This window comes from Stenella coeruleoalba, assembly GCF_951394435.1.
Source record: "Stenella coeruleoalba genome assembly, chromosome: 10".
Taxonomy (NCBI): domain Eukaryota; kingdom Metazoa; phylum Chordata; class Mammalia; order Artiodactyla; family Delphinidae; genus Stenella; species Stenella coeruleoalba.
The window spans coordinates 78,990,385-79,007,964 of record NC_137156.1 but is presented as its reverse complement, the minus strand read 5'-3'; the positions used below and the strand labels follow the sequence as shown (position 1 = coordinate 79,007,964).

Genomic DNA, 17,580 nt, shown 5'->3' with positions numbered 1-17,580 from the left:
CGGGAGAGGCTGCAACAGTGAGAGGCCCGCATACCACACACACAAAAATAATAATAAAATAAATGTCACGTGAATTACAAGTTATGAATGTCATGCAGCTTAATGAACGCAAGTGTGTGCTTCTTGGCCAGTTTGTTTCCAGTGAACTGTTAGGCTTCTATATAATAGGCTGCTTCCACTAGAAACCTGGGTATTTCCCTCAGCTCCTTACTTTCAGCCACACTCCATATTCACCAGAGTCCAAGAATATCAAGTTGTAACAATGTCACCTGGTGCATATCACTTGCATCTATCTTTTCTCTCTTCTCCATCACTTACCCTCCCCAGGTGAGGCCCTCGTGATTGCTCACCTGAATCAGTGCAGCGTCTTCTCTCTGACCTTCCAGTCCTGCTCTCCACCAGTCCATCTTCCCTTGCTGCCTGCGGGCAACACAGACCTGATTTTGTTACCCTTTCCTACAACTTGACAGTCCGTCCCCCGCATTGTACCTGGACAGGTTCTGAATCCCCTAACACAGGGGTCCCCACGCCCTGGGCCTCGGACCGGCTGCACAGCAGGAGGTGAGTGGCTGGCGAGTGAGTGAAGCTTCATCTGCCGCTCTCCATCGCCCCCCATCACTCGTATTACCACCGGAGCCATTCCGGCCCCGACCCCGGTCTGTGGAAACATCGTCTTCCACGAAACCAGTCCCTGGTGCCGAAAAGGTTGGGGACCGCTGCCCTAACAGGTCCTTGATGATCTGACCCTGATCACTTTCCCCATCTAATGTACCATCTAGCTCGGGAACACATTTCCCACTCCACGCCCTTCCTTCCTTCCCGGTCAGGTAGTGTATGCGGCTCCATTTCTTGTACTTGGACCTTCTTCTGCCTCCTTGCCTGTGCTCCCACCATTTCCTCTGACTTTCTTTGCCAACCTACTCCTATTTTCCTTCCAGACAATGAGTCTGGCTCCTCCAAGAAGCAGATGCTAAGATAGAATTAAACACTGAAGAAATTTTTTTTTAAGGAGAAATACCTGAATGAAAAGTTTGGGAGGGAGCTGGAAAAGGCTGGGAAAGCCGTCTGACTGGAAAGCAAGGAGACAAGGAGAGAAGGCTGAATAGAAGCATCTGGACGGCCATTGAGGAGTCCTTGAGCCAAAGTCAGCCCGTGGAGTGTGGCTTTGGTGCTGGGATGGAGTTCAGAGTAGCAGCAGCTGCAGCCCTCAGTCAGCTACCCTCCCTGTAGCGGAGGTCTGTCCGCAAGGGTCGTTTGCATGACCATCACGAAGATCAAGCTTGTGTCACGTCCTTCAGACTGGCTCTTTCTCTCCCACCCCATTTCTTTCTGTTGTTCTCTTAGCCTTAGGCGATCGCCTTTGCTAGAACGCCACTTCCATTGTATTATAATCCCTGGCTTACTTGTCTTCTCTGTTAGATAGTAAGATCTTTGCAAACTAGGGCCTTACCTCCATTATCTTTCAGTTCCTAGCTGTACCACAGGATGTGTGGCACACGTAGGGCCTTATGAAAAAATGCTGCACTCAGAGGGAGGTCCTACTGAACCAGGTTCGTTTATGCCTGACGCTCAGCAAGCCAAAACGCTGAGACACAGAGGTTTGTAGCAGAGAGGTTTTTTGCAAGGCGACCAACTGTGGAGACCACAGAACAAACCTCACACACACACCCCACGAAGGCAAGGGGCTAGGGGTAGGGGGAGGGTTGTATTTATAGGATGAGGAACAAAGCAGCAGGGCGGGCTGAGGCGTGGGGAACATGCGGGGCGTGGGGAAAGGTGATTGGAATCAGGTGCAGGAATCTTCCTTCTGCGCAGGTGTAACTAGGCTACAGGGCTCCGCACGGGCAATGGATGGGGCTTAGCACGATCTGAGGGTGGAGCTTTTAGCCCTCTGATGTCAAAAGGTCACGGAGTGGACACAGGTGCATGCCCAGTTGGCGGGTCAGTGCTGCTATTCAGTCCTAACCGGCGCAGCTAGAACTAGACACAGCTGACTCCAAGTTTCTGGAAAACAACTCAGGCAAACATCTTATTGTTTAGGCTCCGTGCAGCCTGGAGGACACGCAAGTCTTAAAATGACCTTGATTAGTCAAGGCAGGTGAAATGGATGAGTAATCATTACCCACAGTTTCAGAGGCAGAAGGTGTGCAGACATCATTACCATTTCACAGATAAGGAAATAGAGGCTTGGTGGGATGTGTGACTAGGCCAGGGTTAGTCTGGGGTGCACTGGGGATTTGAACACAGGTTGCCTGACTTCACCTCGAGGGAGGAACCTAAGGGTGAACTGGAGGCATCACCAGCTTTTCTTCACCAGATCATTCTGCTCTGGGGTCTAGGAAAAGGCCTCCTGATTAAAAATATTCAGCAAGGAAATGTATTGGCTCAAACATGAAATAGACTCGGGGTTTATCTAGATATTCTGAACTCCTAATGAAATAAAAGAAAAACCAGTCTCTTCTTTGCTTCTTCCTGTGTATCAGAATCCTGTTCCTTTTTAATTGGAGTCTAGTTGATTTACAATGTTGCGTTAGTTTCAGGTGTACAGCAAAGTGAATCAGTTCTACATATACGTGTTTCCACTCTTTTTTAGATCAGAATCTTGTTCTTCATTCAAAGTTGGAGTGGATGCTCTTGGTACCTGCCCCCCTCCACACTCATCTCTACACACAGAAAGATCCTGACTAGGAGTGTCTGCAGTCTCTGCTTGACGGTTTTTTCCTGGCTGTAGGAGCACGACTGGCCCTGAGCAAGCCAACAGCACCGTCAAGCTAATGCTCTCAGGAGCGGTTCTCAATCAGTGCTGGACAGGGAGCCTGTGGGTGAACACTCCAGCTTCCTCACCGCGCAGCTGGGATAACCAAGGCACATGTGACAGTGTCCTGTGGTTCCCCAGCAGCTCTGAGCTCCCCTGTCCACAGTGAGATCTGCTTCATAACACCCCCCTCACTGGCTGCCTCCCGTTCCCTGTCTCACTTCCCCAACTCCCGCACCCACATTCGTGGGACTACTTCCCACCTCAACTACTTGCACTCAAATCTCTGTCGCAGGGTCTGTTTCTGGGGAACACAAATCAAGATGAAACTCTAGCTCAAGTCTCACCCTGTTTCATCAACATTTTATCTAAATTACCTTTTGAATCTGAAGGGGAGGTGTGTTGCCAGAGCTGCTCCAGGTCTTGGCTCAAAACCCACCAAACCCCACCTTCAGCAGGAGTTAACATAAATCTTTAAGTTAAAGGGTCCAGAGATGAGAAAGGAAGCTACAAACAAAAAACCCAGATGGACCCAGCTGGGACCAAGATGGTAACTGACGCTCCAACAGAGTCTCATTTATGCTGATTTTACTATATTAGCATGTTAAATGACACACCTACCGGCGGCCCTGACCAGACATTAAGGATCAAAAGAGGATAAAAAGGGGGTGGCACCCCACTCCCTAGAGAAAAGCCCCGGCCCTTCTCCAGTAGACGAATGCGTATGTCTCCCCATCATTAGCCTCACTCCTCCTCCCTTTGTTTTCACTCTTTAAAATTAAATCCCTCTCCCCACGTGGTGAGAAGGTGATCTGTGAACTTAGTTCCCACTTCTCCATTCTTTGGCCACTGAATAAAGCTTGTGCTGTGTCGATCTCAGCTCCGGTTTCATTATTTGCCTCCCTGAACCCAAAGGGAAAAAAGAACCCTCCCCTGCCAAGGCAGAGAGCCTCGGCCAGGCTGGGCCCGAACGGGGTCCATTCTTATTTCCATTTACACATAAAGAAAATGAAGCGCTGACACATTAAGTAACTTGCCCGAGATTCCCCCAGGCTACGAAAGGGTGGGGCTGGAATTCAGTTCCGGTGCTGGCTGCAGACTCTGTGTTCTAACCACTGAGATGTTATCTGGCCGTTGACGCTCATCAGACCTGGCCTAAATCATGATGTGACTTTGGACATATTACCCTAAGTGTCCTGGCTTATAAAATGGAGTTATGACATCAACTTCATAGGGTTTCTTTCAAGCCAATGTTTAGAAAATGTTTTAGCATCACTCTTGATATGTAGTAGCGATGCAGTCGATAGACTGTATTCTTATTGTTGCAAAATAAACACAATTAATACAACTTCTCATGAATATTGTAAGTTCCATGGCACTCTGACCTTTTTGTATATGTTATCAGAACCTTGCACCATCATCCAAATATGTTATCGAGAGGTTGGATGATTGCACTTTATGGATGGATTGTCCCTGATCACCCCACTTATAATGAAGGGACTCCTGCAGCTGTATTTAATTTTCAGAAAGAAAAGAAGCACCTCACTGACTTGGAAACTTGTTTATAGTCCCTCCTTTTTCTCACTTTTCCTGAGCCAGCACAGTGTGGCCAATTTAGAGGGTCTCCTGAACTGGGATTCATATATAAAAACATTGTTCTGAGAAACCTTGGTGATGCCTCTTAGTGTTCTCCATAAACATCCCTCTTTGCAGTAGACAGTTTCAATGTCCTAGACAATAGGAATTTGTTATCTTTTGGAGGGGGTTGTCCCTAAATCTAGTTGCCGTAATTGTTGATGTAAAGTTGTTCATAATACTCCCTAATTCTGGGTTAGGCTGGGTGGGTCTAAGCTGCAAGTCTGCTGGTCAGTCAGGTAATTCTTCATTATGTGTCTGTCATCATATTAGGACCAGTGGGCCGGCTGGGGCACTTACCTCTCCTGGGTAAGGCAGACACACAAGAAAGTAAGCAGAAGTCTGCTATGCCTCTTCACGTCTGGGGTTGGAATTGGCACATTGCCTCTTCCCCCTTCAGGCCATCGGGCAAAGCAAGTCATATGGACAAAGTCAAGGTGTAGGGAAATATACTCAGCTCACAGCGAGGCCACAGAAAAACTGTACATGCAGGGAATCTGGCATTCTTTTTGCTTCATTTATTATGAAGTTCTGGTGTTAACATATTTATGATTATTACGTCTTCCTGATGAATTGAATAAATCAAATTCCTTTGATCATTATGAAGCATACCTCTTTATCTTTGGTAATATTCTTTATCTTGAAGTCTTTTTCATCTTTTATTAATATGGTTACTCTAGCCTTTTTATGCTATTGTTAGCATGGTATAGATTTTCCCATCTATTTTAACCTATTTGTGTCTTCATATTTAAAGTGCATCTCTTGTAGGCAGCATACAGTTGGATCTTAGGACCAATCAGAGAAGCCAGATATGCTCCCCTAACAAATCACATACGACGCCCCGCTCCTAGACAGCCCTTCTCCACCTTCCCCATGCCAACAGCCTCCTATCTGGTCACGCCTGAAGCCTCTCCTTTTTTCTACTACAAACCTTTTTCATTCCTCTGCCTGCCTTTCAGTCTCTGCCGCATGCAAGCGATGGTGGCCAACCCCCTTGTGTAGCAAGCTCTGAATACATAGTCTTTGCCTGCTCTCAGTTGGGTGGTTTTTGGTGATTTCCACAATGTTAGTATCCATGCTTTTTTTCCTGTGGATATTTGTTCATCATGTATATCTTATCATATGGACATGCTATATTGTGTACTTTTGAGAATGTGTCAAGAAGTATCTTCGAAAAGATGATTTTTACATGGCTGCATGATAGTCCATCTTGTCGACCTGTCCTCAGTTAAACATTGCTCTGCTGTTTGGCCCTTTAGCCTCTCTTTACTCATCTGTAAAATGGGAACACTAATAGCAATCCTATATGATAGCTGTGAGAATGAAATAAAATCTAATCTGTGTAGCTTCTAGCAGAATTTCAGTCACATGATAGACACCCCATAAATGTGAATCTCCCTGTCAGTAAAACAGGAGGCTTCACAGGAAGGCTCCATCCCTCTCACTCTCCCACCCCTCCTTCCCATACTCTGGGTGCCTTTGCAGGACCCCAGTCTTCCCCATTGGGGTCAAAATAATTCCATTGCCTAGGAAAACAGCCTGCGAGTCAGAGATCAGCTTTCTTACCTTCTCCCATAGCTAGGAGCTACTTAGAGAACTTGGTAATGAGTAAATAAAAACCCCAATAGGGTCTCTTCCTGTTGACATGGCAACCTGACTACCAGCTGTGAGGCAGTGCTGTCAGGCCATGCATTTAGGGGACTTTACCACCCGTACCTGATTAACAATTCTCAGCTGGGGGAGGGGAGTGGCGGATGTATAAAAGCCCTTGTCCTAGGGCCTCCTTTCCCACCCCGCCCCCCACCAAGCTAAAGAAGCCCCCCCCTTTGAAGCTTAATTTAGGGTGCACTTCTTATTGTCCTCCCCTACCCCCAGCAGCTGCTTAACCCAAGACTGCAAATAATATCTGCTTGAAGACCTTTTGTCTTCAAGTTTCCACCTGGCTGGCTTTCAAAGCTTTCCCAGCCCATGATTCAGCCCATCCTTTGCGGGCACATTCTGCAAGTAGAACTACAGGGAGACACAATAGGCAAGAAACAGCCAGTTGTCAAAAACACAAGTGATTGGGAGACAGAAATAACTTCCTTAAGGAGCAAGTTACTGCTCTGGAATCAGAGACAAGTAGTTTGGATCCCAGTTACCTTGAATGCACGGCACGATGGGGCCGAAGATGTCTGGTGCAACTGATTCACCCTGTCTTTTATCCCTTCAACTTCAGACAAATGGTCTGATTTCTTTCCTGAAGGGTCAGACAGTTGCCTCAGGGTGGCTTTGTGTGGTAGCACAGGTTGTATATTGCACAAAGCTGCCTGACAAAGGGGGCCCAATAGGGAGATCCAGTGTGTGCAACACTCACCACTGTGGCATGTGGTCCCAGAGTGGGAAACCTTCCTAATTAAATAAAGGCCCTGAACAGCCTCACAGGGGCTCCGGTGAGGCTGTATTACTTTACCAAACCCTATCATGGAGGAAAATGGGTTTGGGGGTGTGGGTGAGGGAGAAGAAGAGAGCTTTTTTGCCTGGACCTCACATCTCCAAAGGGCCTCAAGTTTAGACTTTTCTCATGAAGTCCAACTGAGTGTCTAAATATAGCACAGGGTTGGACCAATAGGATTGAACAAGTAAGATAGCCCACAATTTTTATAATATGGTTTTGGGATGTTTCCATTTTCCAGTACAAGAGGAGTCTCTAGGTGTGAAGGAGATTTGAGCCACTCTGGGAGGCCTTGCTTGGCTTCCTAGGCCTAGATGGCCCGACCTGGGTTTCGTCCTGCAACATGGGTAGGGGTGTGGTTAGGTGTTGGTTCACTCACATTGCATTAGAGAGAACTTTCCCCTGTCTACTCTTTCCATTATTTCTTTGAGCCTTGGAACCAACACTACTGTTAAAGACAAGAGGCCCAAAATGGAGTTACTTGTGCTGAGTCCCCACTCACCAAATCAAGACTTAATTCCGTTTCGGCTCTCTCAGAAATGGAATCTTAAACCAGCCAATCAGGAATTGCCCGATCAGCTTCAGTTAGGTCATGTGCCTGATAGACCCCTACCATCCCCTAAGGGAAAATAACCTTGCCAGAACCCGTCTACTTTCTGCCTAGTATAACTTCCCTGTTCCCGCTCCCTTCTGCCTGTAAAATCTCTTGCCTTTCTCTCTACTAGATTGGATGCTGCTTGACTTATGAATCACTGAATAAAGTCAACGAGATCCTGAAAATTTACTCAGTTGAATTTTGTTTTTCAATACTATCTACTTCTCTGTGTTTAGGAAAATCTGTTGAATTGATAATTTGGGCTTTTTCCCCAAGCATTTTCCCTTGGTCTCCTTTCACAGGCCTTTTTGCATCCTCTGCCCTGGGATGGGGGACAGCGTGGACACAAAGGCAAGAACAGGAGTTGTGGGCGAAGGCACCTGTCTTCCTGAAGAGCATCCCAGCCTCAGAAAGACAAAGACTTTGTTTTCTGTGCTCTGGAAACGTCACTGCCTGGCATTTAATAGGTTGGGTGATCAACTGTCCTAGTTGGCCCAGAATTTTCCAAGTTGTAGTTCTGAAAATGCCACATGCTGAGAACCTCCTGAGTTCCAGGCAATCTGGGATGGCTGGTCACCCTACAAAGCTTTGCTAAACAAATGAATGAATGAATAAATGCCTTTTGTTTTCCGAAAGTCCACACTCACTGAAGAGATTATGTTAAGTTTCTTTGAGGACAAGAGGCCGGAGCAGGGATCGGCCAGTTACTTGTCGTGTGCCAAAGCTGGCTCCGCTGTTTCTTTTCAGTGTCCTGAACACTAAGAATGGTTTCTCAAAATCCAGTTCTAAAAAATCAAATGAAGAATAAAATGTTGTGACACATGAACACTTTGTGAAAATGGAATTTGAGAGTCCATAAGTAAAGGGTCATGGGGCTGAAGGCCCCTTCGTCCATTTATGCCTTGTCTAGGGCTGCTTTAGTGCTACAACAGAGCTGAGTGGCTGTGACCGAGATGGCATGGCCTGTGAAGCCTGAAGTATTTACTATCTGGCCCTTTGCAGAAAATGTTTGCAGAGCCCTGGGATAGAAGAAGCCGTCTGGACTCAAGAAGAGACCAGAGTCGGAGGGTGAGAAACGTCGGGATGCTTACATTGCAGAGTGGCAGTACCTCCCAGGGCAGCCAAACATCCATGGGGTGGCCGGAATGAAGACACCCAGGCTCTCCACTTTCATAGGAGTTGTGTTCCCACAGAAGCTGAGTGCTTTCGAGAGTGGGAGGGACCGCTGCCAGCATGGCCCATGAGGAGGTTGGTGGGGGCCGTGGGAGCCCTATCTCCCGGGTACCACGAAAATCTCCTGGATTCTAAAGTGACTCCCAGAGAGGTAAACGCTCAATGGTGACGGAGATGGAAGTTCTACCCAGCCTGGAGGGGGTCAGGCTTGGAAACTGATTTAAACTGAGTTTGATTAAAACAAAGAAATAGCAGTGTCTTACATCTGAGCATGGGGCTAAGACTGTCACGTTCTAGGGAGGATTCTGCTGTAGGAGTTGAAGTGTTGGAGTCTGTACTGCAGAATCTGAGTGCCTACGTTACCTAAGAAGTGCACCAAGCCAGGAAGGCAGGAAGGATGAGAAGCAGGAGTGAGCCAGGAGAGAGAAGAACACGTTCAACGTCCAGAGCCTTTTCTGGCCTCCGTCTCCCAGGACCAGTGCAAACCCAGCACGTAGTTGTTGCTAAAAAAAATGCTTAACGAGTCATTATGTTTTCTGTCTCCCTTCTAGCCCTTCAGAATCTGTCAGACTCTGACATGGATCATTTCTACCTTAGCGTAAATTTAACTAAACTGCTACCCCTCCTAGATATTTGTGGTTAAGCCTGACCTATGATAGTGGAATAAAAGCCAATTCTCCACCTAAAGGGGTTCAAACATGAGCAAATTAGTTGGGGGAGCAGGTGACCTAGAGACCCTTCCAAGGCTCTTGAAATCAGAATCCCAGGAATTATACAGACAGCTACTGTGTACTCATTAGGTGTCAGGTTCTAATATAAGCACTTTAAATGAATTGTCTGGAGTCCTCACAAAATTACTGCAAGGTAAGTATTCTTACTGGACAGATGAAAATGAACTTCAGAGAGGTCAAGAAACAAGCTCAAAGTCACACAGCTACTGTTTAACATTCTCAGGCTTCTAAGGCCCTAGTGGGAGAAGGGATTTAACTACTTAGAAGGAAATGTTTGACCACCATTTCCCAGAAGAGTAACAGGTTGCCAGGACTAGTTGCCTAGCCTTTTCTTCTATACACTGAATTTCTGAACAGAAGGAGTTACAGAGCCATGACAGACTCAGTGCTGGAGGAAACATATTCAGCTTTTCTCCCAATTGTTTTCCCACTTACTTGCAGCTGATTTGTTCATCAATCATCTTGGAAGAAACACAGATAAACCTCTGCTTCATTAGCTTCATCTGAAGCCTGGGGAAATTTAGCCAGAGAACTGCATTATATTGAATAAATTAGCTTTCTACCTTAGCATTTCCCTGTGTCAGAAAGTACTTGCATTAGATTACTATGTCTGGCCCCCTTACACGAAAGTCTGTCTCATGTGGAGTCCAGTTCGGTGATATTCCCAGCAACGTAATGAGGTGCGAATGGAGGATTAATTCCTACCCCTGTTACTAGACTTATTACAGAACAGACTTCTAGATCCAATGATAAATTATAATGCAATATAACATATTCCTGAATCTCACAACACCTTAAGGACTTGAAGAGATAATTCACCTGGGAGTTATTTACATTTATTGCTTCTTGTTTTCATAATGCCAAATACCTCCTATTTGTTATTTAAGGATTTTTTTTTAAACTGAATCCTTGCGCCCAAGTTCCCTGTTATCAGCTTATGGAAATAAGGAACTTGTTTTCTGCTGGGGGGACAGAGGGTTCTCCCAGTGAGGGTGCATCTCAAAAGGAAGTTTGTAAGGGGCGTACTTTTTTGCTTTCAGAGTATTTCGGCATTCGTGGAATGCTGAAGACCCAGGCTTTTAAAAAAAATTATACTTTTTTTTTGAGTATAACATGCAAAACAACCAAAAGAAGTCATTGTAGACAATTTGAAAAAATTAAAATGCATATGATGACACCATGCAGTTATAACAACTATAAACGTAGGATTTGGCATATTTATAAGTGCAGTATTTTTTAGGTGCCCAGCACTATGCTAAGTGTTTACATGGATCAACTTATTTAACCCTTTCAGTCACTTCAGGAGATGAGTAATATTACTACCCACATTTTATAGATGAGAGACGGGGAACAGAGAGGTTAAGTAATTTGCAGGAGGCCACCCAGAGGGAGTAAGAGGTAGATGTGGGATTTAGACCCACCCAGGCAGTCTGAAGCCAGACCTCAGACGCTTCAACAGCATCCAGGGTTATATCAGTATTTCCATACACATTGTATTAATGGTCATATATATATGTTAATGTAGTTACACTGTATATATAGCTTAGTGTTCCTCCTTTTCTTCTACTTAACTTTTTTTTTTTTTTTTTTTTGCGGTACGCAGGCCTCTCCCGTTACGGAGCACAGGCTCCAGACGTGCAGGCTCAGCGGCCATGGCTCACGGGCCTAGCCGCTCTGCGGCATGTGGGATCTTCCCAGACCGGGGCACGAACCCGTGTCCCCTCCATCGGCAGGCAGACTCTGAACCACTGCGCCACCAGGGAAGCCCTCTTCTACTTAACTTTTGTCATAGCATTTCCTCTTGTCATTAAATTGTTAAACAACCCCCCCCCCTTATTTTTAAGTTGTGGCAGGGTCAATTGGTTACAATTGTAGAAAATGTATATTTGTACATTTGTAGAAAACAAAATACTGATGTCTCATTTCATGTCATGTTCCAAAATAAATTCCAGAGGGATTAAAGATGTTTCAAAACTCTAAAAAGAAAACTAAGAAAATGTAAGTGAATCAGGCTCACCAGAGCTCAAATCGAAGTCCAGCCGGAAGCTCTGTGACCTGGGAAAGTGACTTAGCATCTCTGAGGCTCTGCTTCTTAATCTGTACAAATGGAAATGATATCTAAATTAGAGGGACGTTTTCAAAGGATTAAATAGAGAGCTTAGCACCGTGCCTGGCATATAACATGCTTCCAGTACATGCTAGATATTGTTGTGATATGGAGGGAAAGAAAAAAATTTGTCCAAAATTTCGGGGGATAAACAGCCCCTCCCCTGACCCAAAGATTGACTCCTAATAACCCAGTCTATCTAAATAACCAGACCCCCCGAACCTCCACTCTATCGTGATGAGAGAGGTTTGCTCTAATTGGCAGCGAAGGAGGAATTGCTCTTATTCTTTTCTGTGGCTCAGAGTGAGTTAAGTCAGCTTCAAATTAAGTTCAGAAACGCGAATGTTGTCTTCCTTCCTCTCAGCTTCTTTTCTTTATCATAGAATCACAAATGAGAGGCTTGGAGTATGAGTCTGCATATTTAGAAGAGGCACAAATGTGATTTCCATAACCAGGCTCCAATCTCCAAGGAAAAAAAGCTGGCATAATTGCTAAGCAGAAACGGTGGGTGAATTCTATTTCAAAGCTTCAGGTTCCATTTAGCCCAACCCACTCACCCAAATGAAGCCAGAGTTGTTTGCAATTCAATATCAGGTCGTTGACACTTAAACATTTTTAATTTGTTTGACATCGTGGATGGTAAATCTGTCTGTAAACCCAGCTTTATGCTCTGCGTGTTTAGGTCTGGATGATAAAGTTAGACAGTGGCATTTCATCAGAAAGTGTGAAACAATATGTGGGAGATTAATGAAGCAGTTGGCACTTCCAAGAGATTCTAGAGCAACTATTTCAGCAACTGAAGCACTGTGTCCCAGGGTTAAAAATTACCTTTCAGAAATACACAGTTTGAACAACAGACTGGTCACCAATCTGTTGATATCCTGACCAAGCACTTGAAGAAATAGGAAAGTCACTGTTAAGAACACAGTAATGTGACAACAATCTAAAATTTGTTGAACATTATCAGTGTGACAAGATATATAAGAAACAACCGGAAGCAAATTGGGATGGGTTTTGTTGAAAGCTGTTATCAGTGCAAACATTTATTTGGTTGAGAATACATATATATGGGAAGAGAAAACCGCGGGGGAGTATAAACACACACACCCATATACACACCACACACACATATACATATGCAATATATAAATATATAAATAAGTATAATATATAAAAATATATCCCCCTACCCCCATGTTTTAGTTTTTAGTTTTAAATTGGCATCCTTGGTTAACTAACTCATTTGGGAAGTCGTGTGGGCCGTTTAGGAATTTTGTGGTCTTATTTTTCCCTGGCTCAGATTTCTGTACGATCTTCACTCTTACTGAGGTTATTGGTTTCCTATTTGGGAACAATGCAAGTCCTCCCTGTCACCTTTCCCTGAAGAGGTGTATCCCTTAATTATTATGCACTTCGTAGAATTATAAAATGGCACTTGTTGCTTCAGTTACAAACACCAAGTGCAATGGAAGAGTATTAGAAAAACAGTTGGGTGAATACAAAGACGAAAACACTACAAACATCCCTAGAGCAAATATCTAGTTTGCGCATCTGCGGCAGACTCCGTGAGCTGTCTTCCAGCATTCATTCATCCCTTGTACTTCAGTAATAGAACCCCCACGATTTTTTTTTCACTTCTTTTTAATTTCTATTTTTGCTCTTATGATTACAGGCAGACCTCATTTTATTTCTCTTTGCTTTATTGCACTTTGCAGATACTGCATTTTTAAAAATTTAAGTAAAGTTGACTTACAATGTTGTGTTAGTTTCAGGTGTACAGCAATGTGATTCAGATATATATATATATATTCTTTTTCAGATTCTTTTCCATTATAGGTTATTACAAGGTATTGAATATAGCTCCCTGTGCTATACAGTAGGACTCTGTTGTTTATCTATTTTATATATAGTAGTTTGTATCTGCTAATCCCCAACTCCTAGTTTATCCCTTCCCGCCCCCTTTCCCCTTTGGTAACCATAAGTTTGTTTTCTAGGTCTGTGAGTCTGTTTTGTAAACATGCTCATTTGTATCATTTTTTTTTAGATTCCACATATTAGTGATATCATATGATATTTGTCTTTCTCTGTCTGACTTACTTCACTCAGTATGATAATCTCTAGGTCCACCCATTTCGCTGCAAGTGGCATTATTTCATTGCTTTTTATGGCTGAGTAATATTCCATTGTGTATATGTACCACATCTTCTTTATCCATTCAGCAGTTGATGGAATTTAGGTTGCTTCCATGTCTTGGCTCTCATAAATAGTGTTGCAATGAACATCGGGGTGCATAGATATTTTCGAATTAGAGTTTTCTCCAGATATATATCCAGGAGTGGGATTGCTGGGTCATATGGTAGCTCTGTTTTTAGTTTTTTAAGGAATCTCCATACTGTGTTCCCTGGTGGCTGCACCAGTTTACATTCCTACCAACAGTGTAGGAGGAGAACCTGCAGATTTTTAGTTGGGCTCATGGCTTCCTGGAATAAGGATTGCCTTTTTCCATCCTCCTTTTCAATTCAGTGTGGCCGTGTGATAAATCTATCGAAATGGACACTAGGTGTGGCTCATGGGATGTGTTCTTCAAGGCTGGGCACGTCTTCCTCCTTCCTGCTGGCTGGAATTAGTCATTTGAGCTTAAACCATCACGTCCTAATGTGGACCCTAAGAAGAAAACAGCTGGGGCAGATGGCAGATCAATTCCCTGATGACTGGGCAGTGTCATGCTAGCCCTGGACTTCTCAACAGTGTGCTTCTCTAGAAAAAAGAGATATAAATATCTGTCTTGCTTAAGCCGTCTTTATTTTGGAGTTTTTCTCTCTCTTGCAGTTGAACTTATTCCTAACTGATATACTCTTCTTCCTGCCTTTCTCCTTTCTCTCCTTTCCCTTTAATTGAACTGGTCCAAGATTTTGGACTAGTTCGGAATTTCTTAATTTCTGCACTATTGACATTTTGGGTTAGATGATTCTTTGTTGTGTGTCCCATACATTGTAGGATGTTTAGAAGCATCCCTGGACTCTACCACTAAATGCCAGTAGCTTCTGCTATCAAAAATGTCTCTGGACGTTGCCGCATGTCCCCTGATGGAGACGGGGTGGAGAATCACCCCCAACTGAGAAACACTGGATTATTTCAAGCAGAGACTTCTTCTCCTTGAATTTAGGAAAGCTGGTAAAAGCTGAGTGTCTGGTTCCTTGACCTGTACCTCTGAGAAGTTTTGGGAACTCATAAAAGCATGCAGTGAGATGGCTAGAGATTCATTGGGTACCCTAGAGAAGACAGTCTTGCTGTGAACATGTTAAGTCACTGGGCCTCCATTTCTTCCCTTACAATCTGACAGGATTGCTAAAATCTTCAAATCTCTCAGTCAATGAATATGACATTTATTTTGACCACAGCAAATTTCAAGACCATTGCTTTGGATAAGTAATGTATAGAAAATACAAGATTAGGCAAAAGGTGTTACTCTTCCCTGATCCAATCAATTTTTGGATAATTTTCCTTCCGTATCATGAAGTACACTCCTTGAAGGCAGGACTGTGTCTTATTCATGTCTGTAGCACTAGTGCCAGACACTAGGACGTATTCGGTGAATGTTTATGGAATGAATGAATGAATGAATAAAAGAGTGAGTCAGTGAGCTGCCTGTCATTCCTCCTACCACACTGTAGGTCTTTGGTATGTTTCTCAGACTCTTTTAAATGCTTTCAGCTTTTTATTTGGAAATGATTTTAATCTTATAGAAAAAGTTTCAGGAACAGCACAAAGAACTCTTATGCACCCTACACCCCAGATTCACCAGCTATTCACATTTCATTGCAATTGCTTCATTATTTGCGCTATGATTTTTTTCTGAACCATTTGAGAATAAGTTGTATATACCAAGCCCCCTTGTCCATAAATACTTCCACGTATATTTCCTAAAAAGAATATTCTCTTCTAAAAACCCCAGTAAAGTTAAAGTGTTGAGGAATTTGACATTGACAAACTTTTCTTTAACCCATCATCTATTTTCCATTTTTGTCAGTTGACTTATTAATGCCTTTTAAATTAGTTTTCCCTGGTACAGGATCCAGTTTAAGACCAGGTATTACATTTAGTTGTTCTGCAAAATGCCATAAAGATTTTAGGAAAAAACCAATAACACTACCAACCTGGTCACTGCCTAGGTGAAGCTTCCAAATGGTACCATCCTCCCTCTTCTGCTCTCCTTCCCTATTGATTGCACTTTTGAGGACAGGCAGAAATAGCCTTTTTGGCTCACATCAGACCTTTAATCTTGGGAACCTCAGACAGGAGTTTTGCAGGGAGGTTGGGAGTTAACACACTGCAAACGCGAAAGCGTGAGGTCTAAAAGTTAAATGAAACGGAGGTGTTTTTCCCTCTCCTCAGAGTTGAACTGGGATGTGGAGCCTTCTCAGTATAGCTGTGCACAGAGACGACCTTCCAGCAGGTGACAGCTTCTCAGCCACTATGAGCTTTGGGTCACTCCCCCTACTGGAATTCGTCAGAACAGAGCACAAAACCTAATCATAGACCCTTATGGTTGAAGTGGTAGGACTTCCAGTATAACTTTGAATAGAAGTGGTAGGAGTGGGCATTCTTGCCTTGTTCTTTTTTAAAAAAAATTTTTTTAAACATCTTTATTGGAGTATAACTGCTTTACGTTGCTGTGTGTTAGTTTCTGCTTTATAACAAAGTGAATCAGCTATACATATACATGTATCCCCATATCCCCTCCCTCTTGAGCCTTCCTCCCACCCTCCCTAACCCACCCCTCCAGGTGGTCACAAAACACTGAGCTGATCTCCCTGTGCTATGCTGCTGCTTCCCACTATCTATCTATTTTACATTTGGTAGTGTATATATGTCCATGCCACTCTCTCACTTCGTCCCAGCTTACCCTTCCCCCTCCCCGTGTCAAGTCCATTCTCTACATCTGCGTCTTTATTCCTGTCCTATCCCTAGGTTCTGCAGGACCATTTTTTTTTAGATTCCATATATATGTTTTAGCATAAGGTATTTGTTTTTCTCTTTCTGACTTACTTCACTCTGTATGACAGACTCTAGGTCCATCCACCTCACTACAAATAACTCAATTTCGTTTCTTTTTATGGCTGAGTAATATTCCATTGTATATATGTGCCACATCTTCTTTATTCATTCATCTCTTGATGGACACTTAGGTAGCTTCCATGTCCTGCCTATTGTAAATAGTGCCGCAGTGAACATTGTGGTGCATGACTCTTTGAATTATGGTTTTCTCAGGATATATGCCCAGTAGTGGAATTGCTGGGTCATATTATAATTCTATTTTCAGTTTTTTAAGGAATCCCCATACTGTTCTCTATAGTGGCTGTATCAAGTGACATTCCCACCAACAGTGCAAGAGGGTTCCCTTTTCTCCACACCCTCTCCAGCATTTATTGTTTGTAGATTTTTTGATGATGGCCATTCTGATTGGTGTGAGGTGATACCTCATTGTAGTTTTGATTTGCATTTCTCTCATGATTAGTGATGTTGACATCCTTTCATGTGTTTGTTGGCAATCTGTATATCTTCTTTGGAGAAATGTCTGTTTAGGTCTTCTGCCCATTTTTGGATTGGGTTGTTTGTTTTTCTGATATTGGGCTGCATGAGCTGCTTCTATATTTTGGAGATTAATCCTTTGCCAGTTGCTTCCTCCTCGCTGGCTCACCTCACCGAGAGGTAAGGGGGGAGGCTGGCTTCATGGACTGCTGCCCTCCAGCCAGACTGGAGTCGGGGGCTTGCACAAAGTCGTCATGAATCCATCACCGTATCTCTGAGCTCTGGGTCCTTCCGCAGTGCTTTCATTCTCAGGCGGTTCTCTCCAGTTTACATTCCAATGGCTTAGAAACCCTGGCTGAAAGAGAAGTCCTTTTTTCTTTTTTTAAAATTTTAAAATTTTATTTTATTTTAATTAATTTATTTTTGGCTGCATTGGGTCTTCGTTGCTGCGCACGACTTTCTCTAGTTGCAATGAGTGGGGGCTACTCTTTGTTGTGGTGCGCCGGCTTCTCATTGCGGTGGTTTCTCTTGTTGCAGAGCAGGGGCTCTAGGCGTGCGGGCTTCAGTAGTTGTAGCATGGGGGCTCAGTAGTTGTGGCGCATGGGCTTAGCTACTCCG

General features: G+C 43.8%; 1 protein-coding gene across 1 annotated transcript in view; it reads right to left on the bottom strand.

Moving 5' to 3' along the window:
- Window positions 1-347: 347 nt before the first annotated feature.
- The window catches only part of SNTN (sentan, cilia apical structure protein), a gene marked incomplete at its 5' end in the record, with an annotated part of 56,394 nt that continues 39,161 nt past the window's right edge, over window positions 348-17,580 (bottom strand). The window contains 2 exons of the transcript XR_013830189.1: window positions 348-420; window positions 11,341-11,420. The remainder of the gene's footprint in view (window positions 421-11,340; window positions 11,421-17,580) is intronic.